General features: G+C 42.3%; 1 protein-coding gene across 1 annotated transcript in view; it reads left to right on the forward strand.

The window, feature by feature from the left end:
• The window catches only part of PLAAT1 (phospholipase A and acyltransferase 1), a 294,996-nt gene that overhangs the window by 19,164 nt on the left and 258,206 nt on the right, over positions 1 to 17,626 (forward strand). Inside the window, exon 3 of the mRNA XM_044070277.1 lies at positions 1,400 to 1,494. The gene's annotated coding sequence lies outside the window, so the exon portion shown is untranslated. The remainder of the gene's footprint in view (positions 1 to 1,399; positions 1,495 to 17,626) is intronic.

Consider the following 17,626-nt stretch of genomic DNA (forward strand, 5'->3'; position numbering starts at 1 on the left):
AACAGCATTCTCTCCTCCTCACCAAGACTGGCACAGCTATTCGTACCAGACCAGCTCTAGCAGATGCCCAAATTGGTAAACTGGCCAGGGTCACATGGGTTGAATTTAGGGGTTTATCCCTGTATACTCATGAAGATGGCTGATGTGAGCAATGTATTGAAAGTAAAGCACCTCTACTTACATTTTTTCTCAGGATATCAGTGGATGAAGTAAATTAAAGGGCTCCATAGACTTATTTTACTTAGATTTAGCAATTTTGAATATGAAAAAAAAGGATTTTCTGAAAAAAAATTAAGTTAAGTCTACTGTATTCTATTGTGATATTTATGTGACTTTGAGTTTCTGTTTCTTTTCCTTAATTAGCAGTAACTTTTTGGTGTAACTCAGATTTATATTCCATCATATAAAGATTAACTCCCTTTGCTCAGATTCTTCCAGTCTTTTCAGAAGGCAATTAACTTGCTCACTTCTGAAAATTGGACACTCGTACCTTCTACACAAGCTGCATCAGTGCCAGTGCCTCCTTAAGATACATGACTACGGAATGACATTTGTATTTGGTTTGATGCAAAGGAGCTATCCTGTCTTTTTAAGTGCCAGCACTTTACGATGTCATAAAGAACAACCGGGAAGATACAGCAAAAGAATTATTGACAATCAAAAAGTATATTAGTTATATACACTAGACTCCTTCGTATCCGGTTTCACTGGGACCAGACCTTAGACTGGATAAACGAATGGCTGGTTAATCCAGAAAAAGCATACAAAGTAGAATTTATGGGTTAGAAGTCAGATACGATAACAGGATTTGTATTGGTATGTATTTTTCTAATGAATATGAAGTCTAAAACTCAAATGTCTGTCATTACTTTGCCCAGAGGAGATGGAAATGTTGTTCTTCCCCGTTGTCTTTTGCTAGGGGTACAGCAGAAATTTGATGGCTGGTTAAAGAGAGGCCAGATAAGAGGGAGTCTACTGTTTGTCAACCATCTCCTTATTGATCTATTAATGGAAGTGCATAGAATATCATAGTAATTAAATTATAAGCACAAATCATGGGGCAGAATATGCTACTGGAGGTGAAAGGGCTAGGAGAGCCTTGGAGTTGGGTCAGTATGCTGTTTATTGTTCTGTCACAATCTTGCCCGCAACCCCAAAAGTATTATAGTGCTTCAGCACATCCAGTAATCTTGATCTGCATTTTATTTGTAATGTTCTGATAAATAGTGTCATGCTTTTTAAATATGTTTAAAGGTAGGTAGCTTCGGATTAGTATTTAACAAACCATGTTTGAAGTTTACAATAAATAGAAGCTTAATCAGTACTTTTTTGGGTTGGGTGAGTGGTGTGGAGTATCCAAAATGTTACTTACATGGATTTCCTTTCTTTGTTTTATTAGCTGTCTCACATCCGGCTTCAAATGTATCAAAAGGGCAACTTTAGTGTGCAGCTGGATAGACCGTTGATAATTACTACATCCTAGGACGGGCTGAAGTGAGTGGCTTTTTTAAGTTTATATAAACAGTATATATTGCTTTGTTTACTTGGTGTAGTGCATATGTAAATATAGTACATTGGTAAAACTAAAGGGAATCTATATATATTGAACATGTAACCAATGCTAATAATTAACTGGCAGGAAAAAATGAGACTGCTCAAACGTTAAAGCACTTGTGTCATACATGATTTTAAAACTTATTTTGGATGGCAGCTTGAGAAATGTGTCTGGTGGTGACTGGGAAAATATTTGGGTGCATCTCTGTCCTTGAGATTAAATAATGATTTTGTGTCTACACTAAAATTTAGATGTCTCACTGTGTCTAAACTAAAATCAGTTTTGATTGATGGTCTAGTATGCATTTTTATATTGTTACCTATATATTATCTCATGGTGTTTTATCTTGAACTTATGTGTGTCATGTGTATAAAATTATGCATTTATTTAAGATGACTCAGTTAGCACACTACATAGAAAATAAATTTTTAATTAAAAAAAAAAAAAAAAAAAAAAAACTGTCGTCACACACTGTGAATAACCAGGTCCAAAGACGAAGCAAAAACCATTAATAAGATAAAAACCAAAAGGACCCAATGAGGAGGCTGTAGTTTCCAGTTTAAAAACACCTGAAATAATCAAATAGTGACATCATCTTAAAGCTACATTCATATAAAAAAAAATTCAAGACCGAAAATACTATATATCTACCTGCCTATATTTCAGTTACGCATTTAATTACAGTACTTAAATTTTAAAAATTGTGTAAAAGCATTACTGTAAATACTCTATAAAATGTATATAATTATTTACTATGTATTGCACATGATTTCACCTGGTAAATGTTTTTTTTTTTAATAAAGGCTTGAGGGGAACATACTCATTCATTCCAAAATCAGCATTGGTTCTCAACCTTACTATCCATTCTGCTTCTAAATTTTCTGTGACATTTCGTATGTCACCACCTCTAATACTCTCAGATACCCTACTAATAACTAAAAACTTAACGTGTGTTCAGAATTAGTTTCATTCACATGTTTGGCTAAAGCACTTAAATTAACTTTCTTATTAATAAAGAAAATTAAAGAAAAGACCTTTTACCAGATAAAATCATGCGCAATCTGTATACATAGTAAATAATTATATACATTTTATAGTCATCATCATCTTCTTTCGGCTGTTCTCGTTAGGGGCGCCACAGCGGATAATCTGTTTCCATTTCTTCCTGTCCTCTGCATCTTGCTCTGTCACACCAATCAGCTGCATGTCCTATCTCACCACATCCATAAACCTTATCTTAGGCCTTCCTCTTTTCCTGTTACCTGGTAGCTTCATCCTTAACATCTTTTTCCCAATATACTCAGCATCCCTCCTCAGCACATGTCCAAACCAACATAATCTTGCCTCTCTGGCTTTGTCTTCAAACCTTCCAACCTGGGCTGACCCTCTAATATACTTATTCCTAATCCTGTCCACCCTCATCACACCCAGTGCAAATCTTAACATCTTTAACTCTGCCACATCCAGTTCTAACTCCTGCCTTTTTGTCAGTGCCACTGTCTCCAACCCATATAACATAGCTGGTCTCACTACCCTCTTGTAGACCTTCCCTTTCACTCTTACTGGTACTCTTCTGTCACAAATCACTCCTGACACTCTTCTCCATCCACTCCATCCTGCCTGTACTCTCTTCTTCACCTGTCTTCCACACTCACCATTACTCTGAACTATTGAGCCCAAGTATTTAAACTCATCCACCTTCGCCAACTGTACTCCCTGCATCCTCATCATTCCTCTGTCCTCCCTCTCAGTTACACACATATATTCTGTCTTAGTCCTGCTGACCTTCATTCCTCTTCTCTCTCTAGAGCATATCTCCCTGTCTCCAGAGTCTCCTCCACCTGCTCCCTACTCTCACTACAGATCACAATGTCATCTGCAAACATCATAGTCCACGGGGACTCCTGTCTGATCTTGTCTGTCAACCTGGCCATCACCATTGTAAATAAGAAAGGGCTCAGAGCTGATCCTTGATGTAATCCCACCTCCACCTTAAACGCATCCGTCACTCCCACCGCAGACCTCACCGCTGTCACACCACCCTCATACATATCCTGTACCACTCTTACATACTTATTTGACACTCCCAACTTCCTTATACAATAACACAACTCCTCTCTAGGCACCCTGTTGTATGCTTTCTCTATGTCTACAAAAACACAATGCAACTCCTTCTGACCTTCTCTGTACTTCTCCATCAGCACTCTCAGAGCAAACATCGCATCTGTAGTGCTCTTTCCCAGCATGAAACCATACTGCTGATCACTAATCATCACCTCCCTTCTTAACCTAGCTTCCACTACTCTTTCCCATAACTTCATGCTGTGACTGATCAATTTAATCCCTCTGTAGTTACTACAGCTCTGCACATCACCCTTATTCTTAAAAATCGTTACCAAAACTCTTTTTCTCCATTCCTCAGGCATACTCTCATTTTCCAAGATTTCATTAAACAATCTGGTTAAAATCACCACTGCCATTTCACCTAAACACCTCCATGCTTCCACAGGTATGTCATCTGGACCAACAGCCTTTCCATTCTTCATCCTCTTCATAGCTATCCTTACTTCCTCCTTGCTAATCCATTGCATGCCATGATTCACTATCCCCACATCATCCAACCTTCTCTCCCTCTCATTCTCTTCATTCATCAACCCCTCAAAGTACTCTTTCCATCTGCTCAATACACTCTCCTCGCTTGTGAGTATGTTTCCCTCATTAGCCTTTATCACCTTTGCCTGCTGCACATCTTTCCTAGCTTGGTCCCTCTGTCTAGCCAATCGGTACAGGTCCTTTTCTCCCTCCTTAGTGTCCAACCTTTCATACAACTCTTCATATGCCTTATCCTTAGCCTTCGCCACCTCTCTCTTTGCCATGCACCTCATCTCTTTATACTCCTGTCCACTTTCTTCATCTCTCTGACAATCCCACTTCTTTTGCCAGCCTCTTTCTCTGTATACACTCCTGTACTTCCTCACTCCACCACCATGTCTCCTTGTCGTCCTTCCTCTGTACAGATGTCATACCAAGCACCTTTCTAGCTGTCTCCCTTATTAGCTCTGCTGTAGCTACCCAGCTATTTGGTAATTCTTCACTGCCACCCAGTACCTGTCTTAACTCATCCCTGAACTCCACCTCACAATTACCCTTTTTCACTTTCCACCATTTGATCCTTGGTGCTGCCCTCACACTCCTCCTCCTATTCTTGATCACCAACGTCAACCTACAAACCACCATCCTATGCTGCCTAACCCCGGTCACCACTTTACAGTCTCCAATCTCCTTCAAACTGGCCCTCCTACATAAGATGTAATCCACCTATGTGTATTTTCTTCCACTCTTGTATGTCACCCTATGCTCCTCCCTCTTATTAAAATACGTATTCACCACAGCCATGTCCATCCTTTTCGCAAAATCCACTACCATCTGACTTTCTGCATTCCTTTATCCCCTCTGTTCCCTTCACCAACATGCCCATTGAAATCTGCTCCAGTCACCACTCTGTCACCTTTGGATACAGTCATCACCACTTCATCTAACTCAATCCAAAATTTTTCTTTCTCATCCATCGCACACCCAACTTGTGGAGCATATGCACTAACAGCATTCATCATTACACCATCAATTTCCTGATTCATAAACATCACTCTATCCGACACTCTTTTTACCTCCAAAACACTCTTAGCATACTGTTCTTTCAGGATAACTCCTACGCCATTTCTCCTCCCATCCACACCATGATAAAACAATTTGAACCCACCTCTGATACACCTAGCCTTACTCACCTTCCATCTGGTCTCTTGCACACACAATATACCAACCTTCCTTCTGTCCATCATATCAGCTAGCTCTCTTCCTATACCAGTCATACTGCCAACATTTAAAGTTCCGACCCTCACTACCACAGTCCTAGCCTTTCTCCTCTCTTCCTGCCTTCGGCCATGCCTTCCCCCTCTTCTCCTCCTTCGGCCAACAGTAGCCCAATTTCCGCCAGCACCCTGTTGGCTAACAGTACTGGTGGCGGTCATTGTTAACGTGAGCCTCGACCTTTCCGGTATGTAAATATTTACTACTGCCTGCATGAATGATTTGGCAAAGTTTTACTCCGGATGCCCTTCCTGACGCAACCCTTCCCATTTATCCAGGCTTAGGTTCATAGGTTCATACTAGGCTATCTGCCCTAGGGCATTTATAAGCCTAGCCAGAGTGTGTTTGGCTTTCGCCACCCATTTTAAATGAATTTTGCTATGCCATTTTTCGAGGTTAGTATACTGTGCCTCTGTCTAACAGTGACACAGAAATGATACCCGGGGTAAACCTACGATCTCCCATCCACTCATCAAGATTCCTCTTGAAGAGAGTCAATGAGGGACTCTGCCTAACCTGGACTGGGATTTTATTCCAGAGTGAAGGGAGCCTCTGGGTTATGAATCTGTCCCTCCAGCATGTCCTATTTATTTCAGTGCTGAGGTTTAAAATCACTCGAGCGCGTAGCTCAATGGGATTTGGATTTTCTGAGGTGCAGCATGTCCATTAATTCCGGGTTGGACATGGCTTTATACGTCAGGCACAGATCGCCTCTGAGCAGGCGGTATGCCACTGAGTAGAGCTGGAGTTTCTTTAACCGGGCAGCATATGGCATCTGTTTGTGCCTTTTGATCCTCTTGGTGAGGTACTTTTGGGGTCTTTCCAGTTGCTGCAGGTGTCTGGTAAGGTACCTCCCAAAAGGGGCATTGTACTCAATTGTGGGCCTGATGAGGGATGAGTAAAGAGGCACGATGACCTCCCCTGATCTAGATGTGAATTCCTTCATGATTAGGTGGGCTATATAAAATGTTTTTCTAACCACTTTGGCCACGTAGTTTTCAAATGAGAGATTGCTATCAACTTGGGTCCCCAGGTCCCTAATTACTTCTTCCGTACTTAATGGATTACCACCTATGTGATAATTTGTGGGCACTTTCTTTTTGCCAAAGGGGATGACTGTACACTTTTTGGCGTTTAGCTTGAGGCCATGGCTCTGGCACCAGTTGTCTGTTTCTATGAGGCCCTTTTGTAGGATGCTTGTGTCTGCTGGAGAGTCGATTATGGCGCCTAGTTTGCAGTCATCTGCGAACTTGGTCAGCCACAGTCCTTCCATGTTGGCCTGTACCTCCGAGAAATATAGACTGAACAAGAGAGGTCCCAGGACTGAGCCTTGTGGGACGCCACTTGTAACTGGTTTGGAGTCTGACATGGCTCCAGCAATTCTAACCATGTGGGTTCTGTCCTTGAGCCAGTTTGCAACCCATCTAGTGACATAGGGATTTATATTTAAGCTGGTGAGCTTATCTATAATGCCCGAGTGGGGTATTATATCGAAGGCTTTTGCGAGGTCCAGGTAGGCTGTGTGGACCACCTTCCCCTCGTCACTGGCCTTGGTGACTGTTTCAAAGAACTTGACCAGGTTTAAGAGGCAGGATCTGCCCTTAACAAAGCAGAACTGGGTAGGATCCAGTGTCTGTAGGTCCCCAATATCTTTATTTATGAGGTCCATGATGATCCTTTCCATAGCTTTGCAGACCAGGCTAGTCAGGCTTATGGGGCGATAGTTTTCAGGATCCGTTGAGGCACCATCTTTGTGGAGAGGGACCACTGTTGCTGTACGCCACTCTTTGGGTACATATCCTGTAGTAAGGCTGAGATTGAACAGTAGTTTTATGTTTGGGTTTAGCTCTTCTTGGAGTTCATGTAGGACGCAGCCCGGGACACCGTCTGGTCCCATTGATGCTGTGTTTTTTGCTTTGGAGAGGGCGGCTCAAAGAAATGCACTGGCTTGTGCATCCCCAGTGGCTGGGATATACATTTTATAGAGTATTTATGGTAATGTTTTTACACATTTTTTTAACATTTAAGTACTGTATTTAAATGTGTAACTGAAATATAGGGCAGGTAGATGTATAATATTTTTGGTCTTGAATTTTTATATGAGTGTAGCTTTAAGATGATGTCACTATTTGATTATTTCAGGTGTTTCTGTATGTGTATTTAAACCATATCTGTTTGAATAGTTGTTAGCATCTGAACAAGTGGAATTTGTATCTATGAAAGTGCTTGTGCTTCTTTTCTGTGGATTAGAACTGTGTTTTTAAACTGGAAATTACAGCCTCCTCATTGGGTCCTTTTGGTTTTTATCTTACATTTTTAATAAAGATAAACGTACAATCAGTCTTTCAAAAGTGCATCTTTTCCCATCCGTAGATTTTGTGTTATTTCAGTAAGGGAAATACTTATTTCCCCACATAAATCATTCTCTTCTCAAATATAGGAGGTTCATTACCTTTTAACTGCAAATATAAACATTGCAAGGTTAGATGGCCATTTCAAACCTATACAGTGGGCCACATTTTGTCTGATGAAAATTCAGGTGCACAAAAGTTTGTTAGAAATAAGGCATTTGATGGATTTATATTTCTTCTTTGATCTTTATCATATTGATCTGCTGCAGTGGCCTTAGCTATTGGGTTATACCCTGCCAAGGATATTAACAACCAGACAGTTTCCAAAGCTTTAGGGCACCGTCTGTTTGTCAAACTGTCGAGCAGCTCAAGTTGAACTGATTAAAACATAAGTTTGAACACAAAGCCCTTTAGAGCTTTGTTGACACTGAAGAGTACGCTTCTGTGAGGCTTTCGATGACTGACAGTTAACTTGTGCTGTTCCATTGCTGGACAGACAATTTCTCTTTGGGGAGGGCTTCCATTTTCTTATTTGTGTTGCTGTTTTATAGCTTTCCACTTCAGGAAGGTTATAGGTTCATAAATTAGTACTAGGCTAACTGCCCTTGTGGGCTATTTTAAGCATAGCCAATTACCCAATGTCAGAATCAAACCCTGTAACTTGTGTCTGAAAGGCAAACACCTTAACCAGTATGTCAATGCACTGTCATGAGACTATAACATACTTTTAAATGTAGTGCTCATTTTTCCTGTCAGTTTAAAAGTAGTGTAAAGTAACTGTTTTTTTCCTGAGGTGAAATTGTGTTTATTTACTTTTGTGGGACAGGCATAGTGCTTTAAAGTGCTTTTTATTGTGTTTTTTCTGTCAAAAAAGTAACTTTGGTAGTATTTACTGGTATTTACTGCTTGTCATCTCCAGGAAAAAGGCACCATTTTCGGCTTTACCATGAAACAGTCTAACGTTCGCATGGTTGGTCCTTCTTCTAGCCACAAAAAGAAAAAAAAATAAAGAAACAGCTTTTGCCATCACATCACGCTAGATATTTGCCTCAGCCTCAGGTAGGTAACTCTGCTGTGGCCATGTGTTGTGTCTCAGACCACTCATGTTTAGTGTCTATATTACAGCATTGAAGGTTTAGTTAATCGAATAACTAAAGCTCAATCTTGTAATATCGACAGTTAAATTGTCGAACGTCCGATTCAACCAAGGGAAACACTTCCCTTGGCCAAATCAAAAAAAACCTTTACATCCAAAATCAAGTGGGACGGGCTTCTCCTTCTGTAAAGTTGTTTCTGGCAAAATAAAGAGAGATTCAGAATTCTGAATCTGTACAGGAAGATGCAGGGACGGATATATTTTTTTCCCTCAGATTTCTGATTCAGACTCAGAGGAGAATTCAGTTTCTGATTCTACCTCTGGGGTTTTCACTTTCTCTTGAGTCTGTTGCTGGAATGTGCCATTGTTTTCAGTGGGAGAACACTGAGGTTTCTCAGTCCCTCAAAAAATACTATGAGTTGTTAAAGAAGGATTTCCAGACCATACACCCATTCCTCCTGTTCTCTCTGCTTTAGTGGATGTGTATATTACTGCCTGCAGTTTATCCTGATAGCCATCTGTCCCTAAAAAGGCAGACAGAATCTATACATTTCCTCAGTCTTTTAAATTTGTATACAGTATTCCCAAACCTAACCCAGCAGCTGTAGCTCTAGTTGTGATTCCACTGTTGCTATTCCAATCCTTTCTGATAAGGTTGGGAAAATTATTGATATGTATGGGAAAAAATATATAGTTCTGCAACTTTCATTTTCAGAATTTTGAATTGTCAAGATCATATGTTAAAGTTTGCTTTGACTAATTGTGAAAGTATGAGGAACATTTTATCTGCAGTTTCAACTAAAAAACACAAATACCAAATGGGTAATGCCAAACTGATAATGTGAGGCAAAACTACACTGTTTTAGTGTCAAATAATTTATATGCTTTCTTCAACAGGCTTCTTCAGTAAACAATCCCCAGGATTCAGCAAGCTCTGCACGGTGTGCAGGAATAATGCAAGAGCTGCTGCACACAATACGGCCGATGAGCAATCCAGGAACAAGCTCCTGGGATGTGCACGAGCACTCCTACACTATTCATGCACGGACACCACTGCTATATGCTAATTACTCCATTTGCAGTTGAAAACCATGCAAATGAGGTGAATTACTGATCCGGGAAACAGGGAGGCATCTGTGCAGGAACAGTGTAACCTGCAGAAATATATTCAGTTACTAACCAAATACATGTCTGCAAATTACAAAACGGAGGCATGACAGTTCCAAAGAAAGCATATATTCAATGGAGTAGGCATGCCAATGGCCAGATATATGGCCATTAGCATGATAAATAGTTGCAAAATTGTAAAAAATAACTTTTTTTTTGGCCGATTTCAGCCGTTTAAGAGTAGGGCAGCGTTCCGCAAATGGGATCGGGCCAAAAATAAGAAAAAAAAGTTGGAAATAAGTTTTTAAATCCAAATCAGCATTTTGCCATGATAGTCAATGGCATAAATAAGACAACTATACCAGGGAATAGTGATTGCTAAGGGGGGAGGCTGAGTGTGAGTGTGGTAACTATGAATTAGCATTCTGTTTTATGTAAATGAGGGGATTGATACTGAATCACAGATTTCCTCTCAGAGTTAGTTTGTAACCAACTGTGTAGGTGCAGCAGTACAACAGTGCAAGTCTAAGAGCCGAAGACTTCATAAGGGTGTGTGTCATACTTGCTGTAAGCTCATTGGAGCTCTGTGGCTCGTGTTTGCCCTTAGCTAAGCACAGCTAAGGAAAGGTGTGTGTCAGATGTTCCTGAGCACTGTGTACATTGCCTAAATGGGTGTGCGCGCTGTGCACCGTGTTTTAAACAAAAAAAACCCCCAGGAAATAGCCGCTCTGTTCACATCTGAGCACTGGGTATGCGTGGCACGCCTCGGGGCTTAAACGGGAAGCCAATGGGAAGGGAAGGCAGCAGTAGGAAGGCAATCAAGGAGAACTAGCATAGCTGGCAGGTGAAATGTATCAGAATCAGCCAATTACACATGGAACAGCCTAGCACACTATTATAAACTATGCAACCACCTTTCAGTCTGGTTTTTCATACAAACTGTACACAACCAGTGTACACAGATGGGTAAATCTTACCTGACAAAACTAACAAAATGTTAGGGGCTGCTGTCGTTCTCATACATCAATTTGTGCAAGAGGCTGAGGGTGGTGAGGATGAGAATGCTGATGACCAACCCACAGTGAGTAGAAGGAGAAGAGTCTACAGACCCAGGGTAACCTACCATGGGCTACATGAGCTGGAGATAGTGGAGTGCTATAGGGTGGACAGGGACATTCTACAGCAAATTGTTGAGCTGTGCCAGCCACATCTCACACACACAACCAACAGAGGGGAACCCATCCCAGTGGATACCAAGATATGTGTAGCCTTAAGAGTACTAGCCACATGTACCTTCCAAAGGCCAACTGAGGATATCATGGGGATCTCACAGGCATCAGCATCCAGGGTACTCCACCAGTTCCTGGATGCCATGTCAGCACATGCTGGTGAGCACATATATTTCCTCAACACCCGTGAGGCATTGACCAGCAATATGCGTCTCTTCCACCAAATAGCAAAATACCCTGAAGTAGTGGGTGCTATAGACTGCACGCACATACACATCAAAGCACCACCTGGAGAGCAGGATAGGGTCTACATAAACCCCAAGGGCTTCCCCTCCAACTGCCAGGTCGTGTGCGATGCCCAGGGCATTATCTTGAATGTGTGTGCTGGCAGCCCTGGAAGCTATCACAACTCCCACATCTGGCATATGACACAGCAGTACCAGTCATTTGCCAGTGGGGACATCCCATATGGCCACCTAGTGGGGGATGCTGGTTACGCACTGGAGCCATGGGTGATGACACCCCTCAGAAATGCACACACACCCGAACAAGAACTCCATAATGAGGCACACGCACAAACCAGAATCATAATAGAGCATGTGTTTGGGATGCTCAAGTCACAGTTCCGCTGCTTGGACATATCTTGTGAAGCCTTTCAGTACTCTCTAGCTACATGTACACAAATGTTCATAGTATGTACCATGCTACACAATATGATCCTGCAGAAACAGCTGCAGCAGGAGCAGCACAGGGCAAGGCCACACAGCCCCCCACCATTGCCAAGGCCATCACAGGCACAGAGTGACTCGGGGGAGGAACTACCTGAGCCTGCCCATGTAGGCAGAATGAGGCGTGCCCAGCATCCCATGCCTTGGCAAAGAGACAACGCATAGCACATACACTCACTGACACAGTAAGGCCCCTGGGAATGACACCTCTCTCTGACTCGCACATACAGTAAAAGGGATGCCAAACATGACACTACCTGTGCTTGACCATGTATAGGGAGTGTACTATGTGCATCCGACATAGTCAGCCCTCCAGCATCATCCTCAGTACTGGCACAGCCACAAGGTAAGTCAGTTTTCCTATCAATTGCTGAATGGAGTAGTATGTTCTGATAGTTGTATCTATGGTATGGATGTGAGCATGCAAGGGAATCGGGTGGCTGAATGGGATGGCAGCAAATAGTGGACACCTATATGGGCAGCATGAAATCCATAACAAATACTGCTGTCAACATACTAGGCAGTACGAGACAAGGTGACAAATCCACTGCAGTACATGTGGTGGGCCAAATGTGTGTCCATAGGACACACAAATGCTTGTCAGTGCGGCTCACATACCTACCACCAGCCTCAGCCAGCAGGAAAGGTGTAGATGACTGTAAAGAAAGACTGGTCTAAGGCCTCCAATTGATGGCACTGGTTAACAGCCCCCCTCCAGACCTACACAGACAAACTACAACAGGTCTGGCAGTTGTATGTCGGTTCTGAAGGGTAAGAAGTCTGAAACTGAAATGTAGGTCAATAAAACTTAAGATCTGTACACTACTGATATCCCTCCAGTCTGCATGATAGGTCAGAATACAAAATGAAATGGAAGCCAACAGAGTACCTGAAATATCAGTACAGTCATAGCAAATGTTTAAAGTCATCAGGTGTGCCCCCCACCCCCACAATCCCATGTAGAAATGCAGTAACATGTAAGTGTGAGGTGTAATAACAGTGGAGCACAGATTACCCGAGCTGGCCCAATTTACAGGATAGATTGTTGCATATGTACGATATGCAGGGGTCCATGTGTTAGGTTGTTGTGTGTTCAATATTGTGTAGAAGTGGTCAGCTTTTAGGCATGGAGGGCTGTGTCTTGGTGGCCTATGGGTAGTACTGTGGATGACAGGGCCATGTTCTGACAACTGCAGTGCCAACCACAATGCTTCTCAGCAATACCCATGTCAGCAGTCGTCCATAGTCACTGTCTGAAAGATGGACATGCCATGAATGTGGGCCCATACATACACAGGTGGAAGTACCCTAGACCGAGTGCATAAAATGTAACTGTCAACTGCACACAACTTTGGAATTGTACATACAGGTTAGCAGCACATTAGTTGACTGTGTAGTATGGAATGCTGATGTAGTCAGGACAGTCACTGGCAGACCACAAAAGGCGCATTTATGAAGTAATGAGAGACTGCCAATGTCCCTCTACAAGACAGCATAAGGGGAATGTCCCAGGTATATCTATGAGTCAGCTGCAAGTAGCTTCCATATCACACATGCACTCAGCTCACCCCACCGTCAGCCACAGGTTTATCACAGGTCATATCCTTGCTGTTGGGAATGAGTACAGTATGACCCCACAAAATATCCACAGAATGCAGCATGCTGAAGAGGTGTTTTATGCAGGTGTATCCTTAGCTGTAAGAAGCACCCTGCATGCATCCAGACCAATGGGTCAATATGTACAGAAACTGTTGCCATTAACACGTCAAACACTTACTCTGTCACCCCAGGGGAATCCACTGGCTCGCAGCCTGGGAATATAGGAGTGACAGAATGCACTGGCCTGCTACAGATGGCCTGCATTACTACCAAATGGCCTACAGTCCTCTGTCAAAGGTCTGTACCTCACCCGTAGTGCCAATGCATGGTATTTCATGGGATCCCAAATAACAAACTAACACAGTCAACAGAACACAAATGAAAGGCAATATTGACAAATCCCAGTAGCATGCCCCCCATGTCCTACTGCATGAACTGGGGACAAATCCATGAATACTGCTGGGATGAAGGGCCAACTATAGGGATATTTCCCAGACTTTGCTTGCATAATGTTAGGATGAGGATAGAATAACAGATTGGGGTGGGGTGTAGATGCATGGACATCATGGAGTGCGTGAAGTCATACTCTGATGTGTGTGCATACTACCCCTGCCTGTAAACCCAGTAATGGGTGGCTACAAACCTGCTCATAAACTGTAATGTTAAGGGGAACTGACCAGATATATGAGCCCTGCTTCTGGGTAATCTGGGTGAATCTTTACAGCTGAGAGGTATGGCCACAGCAGGATATGGCCATTCTGTCAAGTTGATATATGTACAACAAGGGAATCTTCAGCCACCATACTACCAAGGTGCTGGACCATTTACACAGACCCATCAGCAAGTGTCTGTAGCTACCCCTGCAGAATGGCAGGAGTGTGCAAGAATGTGTAGGCTGAGGACCACAATACTCGACTCAGCTTCATTCATCTTATATTTCCCAGTAAATAACTGTGAGCAAATAATGATATCTGTCAGTAGTCAATGACATAATACATCACAGTGTAAAACAGTACATATGTCTGAATATCTCTGCTAACACCAACCTTGTAACACAAGCAGCACGGACAGCAATAGTTACAGTATCCCCCTATCTGTCGCCCATTGTGACTCCATATTGTCAACCTATCTACAGATATCCTGCAGAAACAGGTTGCTATCTGTAGGTTGAGAACACCAAACCTTGGACTGGAGTACAATCCTACCTGAAATGGATTCACACACTCAATACAAAGGTCATATTGAGCATGCTCCTACACTAAGAGAAATGAAGCCCTTATCTGACAACACAGTGGACTATACATATCTGTCATTTGCAGATGTCTGTGCACACACACACCAAATTGTACACCATTTATGCTTCACATACACATTGGATAGGAATACTCACACATACCCAAGGCCAACACACTAACACACTGTAATATTTCAAACATACACACACAGAGATGTGGGGAAGAGAGATACAGTGACAGATAAAATTCCATTATAAGGCCTGTCCCTCTCACTACACATCCAATTGGCCGATATCACATGATGTGCAGATGTCAGTCACTGTAGACATTCCTTTTGGTAGTCCTCAGCTCTATAGTGTCTGTGGTGCTTGTGATAACTGTGTAACACAATAGTAAAAAACAGTATTCATGTAGCATTTGTATACTCAGTCCTGTCAAATGTAAAGTTGTGTGTGTGTGTGTGTGTGTGTGTGTGTGTGTGTGTGTGTGTGTGTGTGTGTGTGTGTTTCCAGAGGAATGATTTATGGCCCATTCACACACACACACACACATACTGCACTTCTCATTGCCCATATTACCACTCCTACTGTTAGTCACGTTGAAATAACCCTTTGGCCAAGTCTCAGTCCTGTAAGTTCCGTGGCACTTGCAATAGCTGTGGCGTTTGCGATAACTGTGCAATGCCATAGGTTGTTGTAGACAATACACAGCCATACATTTATATATATATAAGCAATCATTGTAATACCCAGAGATCTCTCTCTACCCACAGATCATACACACACACATGCTTGGCTCTTTCTCTCTTCCTTTCTTTCTTTCCCCCTGTCTCTCTCTCACCCCCTCTCTGGTAGATGTGGAAAAATGCATCTGTTTTGCATAGGCAGCAGCTTGACTTTGGTAGGTAATGCTCATGATTAGCTGATGGCCTGTGCACGAATTGGAGTCCTCCACTTGCTAATTGCATGTGGAACACCTGTGGTATCATTCCTATAGCCAATTGCATGGAAACACACCCCTATAAGTAAGCAGTGCAAGTGGGTGTTGGCCCTTCTCCCTCATTATGAGCAGGACTTCATGTGGGTGTGTGACAAACAGCATCACAGAGGGTAGTTGGAAATACCTCTTACAACAAACACTGTGGAGACAGGCCAAAAAACTGGAGGGGGGGTGTTCCAGACATGGGAACAGAATGTAAGTATTGCTGTTCTACATTTGAAGTAATGTTGGTTTAACAGGGTTTGTGTGAATATGGCTGTTCTGCATTATTTAAAGTCTGGCATGACAGTGTTATGTGGTTGAGAAAACTCTCACCTGTAGGGCTATCTGCAGACTTGCCAGAGTTTGAAGCCTGAGATTTGGTGTGTTACTCAAACATTTTCTGTCTTCATAAATGCAGTAGGCTACTCTGATTGCAGTCAGTGAATGGTAACATCCATGTGTGTTACTGACTTCATATCCCTCAGAAGAGATATTTCACAACAAACCCTGTTACACCAGCAATGTTCTCAGTGTATAACTGCAATATGTCAATAATGGCCCTGTGTTTGTGCCTCTGTCCCCCAAGTCTGTCACCCTTTGTTCATATGTCATGCAGTAAGAGGTGGATATGTACAGTATACCATTATTTAATGACATAATTCCTGATATCAAGCCAGTGATATATCAGACTTCCAGACATGTAATGTATAGGAGGCCTAATAGTTGAGGACAAAACCTGGATATTCTGTGGGAGTCTGTACAGTAGTGTGTACTTATGGTGATTGTTGACAGAGTGTCTGTATTATGTAGCAGTGTATTGTGATCATGTTATTTGACCTGTTACAGACTGGGGTAGATATCAGTGTTCTTGGTCCTGTTCTATCTGACGGTGCATGATGCTCCAGTTTCTGATACCTTATCAGTCTGTATGTTTGTAGGGCTAGACTGAGACATGTCCCGTACCACAGTCAGGCATTAGACTACAATTTGAATTGGGCCAGTATATGTAGGGCTAGTGTGTGAGTGGCAAACATGATTATGACTTTTGTTCATACAGACCATAGATGGTACTATTACCTAGGCTTACCATTATGTGACTGTGACTGTGTGTTGAGATCGGTTCTGGGTATGCACTTTCACACTAGTGTCTGTTACTCCGTGCTGTTACATGCCTGTAGTGCCTGTTATATTTGCAATTACATGTGTATTCCCCTGTAGGTAAATTGGGTTAGTGTTGTGGCAGTCTGCTTGTAGTGTGGACAGTGCTTGGTGACATGCCTAGCAGTGCAGTATATTTAACCTAGTGTGATGTTATGTCCAGATATTTTGTCAGATGTACTGTTGCCTGGCCACCATACGTGTTGTGTATTTCTGACAAAGCAGTGGGCTGGTGTGAAGATGTATGTCACTAACTAGTGTGAAGTGTGTGGCTTGGGATATTTCTGCTCCTCCAGTTAATGTGTTAGGACAGACAGGTGGATGTGACTGCATCAACTGTGTGAGCTTATCTAGTCTAGTATTTGTGCCATATCTCCATTTTCATGACTCTAAACATCCGCTCTGTCAGGCTTGTTCCATATTTCTTGCACTAAGGCGTTCTGTGTATACCACCTGACTGACCAGATTGTTTCAGACTGTCCATGTTTATTGCTCATATTGCTTCTGTATTCCATAGGATAATTACTGTGATTTGTGTGGTACTTCACTATGATGATTTTATGATGTCTATCAGTTACTGATAGCACACATGTCAGTTTCAGAAGAGCCTTCCTTCCCAACATGTATGTTGACACAACCCCTGTCACTGTAGCAACATTCTACATTTATAACTGCAATACATACATTACGTTCCCTTGCACTAACTGCTTGAGAGTTATG

This window comes from Protopterus annectens, chromosome 4.part1 (genome assembly GCF_019279795.1).
Source record: "Protopterus annectens isolate FY-2018-M chromosome 4.part1, PAN1.0, whole genome shotgun sequence".
Classification (NCBI taxonomy): domain Eukaryota; kingdom Metazoa; phylum Chordata; order Ceratodontiformes; family Protopteridae; genus Protopterus; species Protopterus annectens.